The sequence below is a fragment of the Perca fluviatilis genome, chromosome 9 (genome assembly GCF_010015445.1).
Source record: "Perca fluviatilis chromosome 9, GENO_Pfluv_1.0, whole genome shotgun sequence".
Lineage (NCBI taxonomy): Eukaryota > Metazoa > Chordata > Actinopteri > Perciformes > Percidae > Perca > Perca fluviatilis.
In genome coordinates this window covers 30,923,471-30,925,825 of record NC_053120.1, presented here as the reverse complement: position 1 = coordinate 30,925,825, position 2,355 = coordinate 30,923,471, and the positions used below count along the sequence as shown (strand labels likewise).

Here is a 2,355-nt window from a genome sequence, read left to right as displayed (position 1 = left end):
AACCTGTTCTAAACCTCAGTCTCTACCTCTCTCTATATACTGAAGCCCTGATGCTAGGAATTTGCAGTCAGCGCATTTTTAATCCAGATGAGGGAATGATTTCAGACGCAATTTTAGCTACTCCTGTCCTCAAATCATCAGCTACCAAATGTTTGCTAATGAAATAGCCAAGTTAACATGTATGTTACTAGTTAGATGGTGGATTTCCCAATACATATACGCTCAAATCACTTCTTTATTCTGAAATTATTAGACTAAAACATTACGAAATCAGCCACAAATGAGCGCCACAAACGACCGAGTGTGTGGTGACAGACGCGGCAGTGAAGTCTGCTCATTTCACCTGCACAAAACGCACCCAAAAACGAAAAACCTTGCTTTTCCTACAAGGAAAATGTACACGATTTCCTGACAGACTGGACTTTGTGCAACCAGCACAAACAATAATTTAAAACCTTCATTAAATGAATAATAGAAGACAAGACAACATGCTTAGTTCATTGAGTTTTATTTCAATTATTGTTTGTCTTGATAAGCCAGTGATGGTCATCTTTTGCCTGCAATAAGATATATTGTTATCCAAGGTTAGCAATAGTACTCTTTGTGAAAAATAGTGTTTTAGCACTTACTCTGAAGTTCCTTTTGAAGCAACTCAATCTCTAGTGCCAGTTTTGTCTTCTTTAAGATGTCAAGTTCTATTTCTCCCCTTAATTTTTGTTTTTTAAGGTCAAAATACTCAATTTTCTGTTGAAGATTCCGTTTATATAGGGTACGGATATCACCCTGTGCCATTCAGAAAAAAGAAAAATTAACACAAGCCTCATGCAACAGAAATAAAAAGGAAAAGTAGACTGCTCACCTCTGTATCACTTCGTGCTGTAGGCCTGTCTGTAGGCGTTTCCTCCTGCAACTCATATTGCAGTCAGACATAATATGCACACAACTAGAAATAAAATAAAGTTATTTATGCACTTACAAGTACTTCCTCCAAAGGACAGTCATCTGAGAGGGTTTCTTCACTGTCCTGTGCAAAATAAAAATGGGTATTACAAAGTGTTGCACTCTTTCCTTTTGATGTAAAGTTAGAAAAAGTCCACTTACTGCACATATTTCAGCCACCACTTCCTTGGGAACAGGTAAAAGTGTTGGTGTATTATGTAAAACTACACAAAAGAGGAGAACACAATGGCATTACAACGAACTACACTAGGAAAAAATATGATCAATAACATATTGCAAAACATTACATTAAGTTATGCAGTTTTCACCTTCACAAGTCAAAGCAATTGACTCAATATTTATCTGTTGAAATGACTATACCAGCCATTTGGATTATAGACATACTTAATTTAATGCAGCAACAAATTATTTACACTGTAGCAAGATGATTTAAAACTCATTTACCTGTAATTAAGGTGTTGCTGTTACTGGTCCTTGGCTGTAGGTCTAAGGAAGAGCTGCCCCCAGGGATGCCCTCCACAACGGGTCGGTTCACATTTAGCCCAAGGGCCAGCTCTTCTGCCGGGGTATAATGTGGGGGTGCAGGACCACCACCTGTTTTTTTTTGCTGTTATAAACAGACAAACACATCATTTAAAATGTTTTTGGGTAAAAGAGACTAAACAGTAGAAGTAGAAAAGCTTACCAGTTTGAAGAATATTCTTGTACTTCACTTTTACTTGTTCCCATGTTCTAGTGGGTCCTGAGCTGGCTCTGACATTAAGCAATTATGAAATTATTAAAATACAAGAATATATACTGTAATAAGTGATATAACCATAACATGGAACACTTTTTAACGCATTTAATTTGTCTGCTACTTTTTGCCAGCCCTCTCTCCTGGCTTTTGCAGACTTTGAGGTGTTCCCTGGCATTTTAATTATTGTTTCAAACTCAGCATACCCTTCCAGTAATAGTTCTTGCTCTGCTGCGTTGAAAAACTGAGTCTGACTCTTTGGCCATGGTGAGCAGATAGCAGCATTGCTGATCAAAGTTTCTGCTATCGATACATATCCCCTTTTAAACAAGCGCATGAACGCGCAATTATCTCACTAACTCAATCCAGCTATACTAATCATCAACGGCAGGTGTGTTCGAAGAACCTAATTAGCCAGATCATGATTAGCACAATGATATCATCTAGGATGTGTCATTTGATCTCGGACATTTTAAGCAATGTACAAAGAATGGACCCCAGGTCAAAGAAAGCTCAATTTATTCTAAATATAACAGAAAAAAAATCATTGTGATTGAGGAAATATGACATTTGAACTTACCCTTAAGTACAAAATTCAAAGCTCTTCTCTTAATTGTGTATCTCTGATTGTGGACTTTAAAGTCCAGAATTTCTTTCAC

At 37.1% G+C, this 2,355-nt stretch overlaps 1 long non-coding RNA gene across 1 annotated transcript; it reads right to left on the bottom strand.

The window, feature by feature from the left end:
* Positions 1-327: 327 nt before the first annotated feature.
* Positions 328-1,547, bottom strand: LOC120566117. The gene is made up of 4 exons (XR_005640338.1): positions 1,405-1,547; positions 1,102-1,163; positions 860-1,024; positions 328-783 (listed from the first exon to the last, which is right to left on the bottom strand). It is a non-coding gene; the product is annotated as an uncharacterized LOC120566117 (long non-coding RNA).
* Positions 1,548-2,355: the final 808 nt, after the last annotated feature.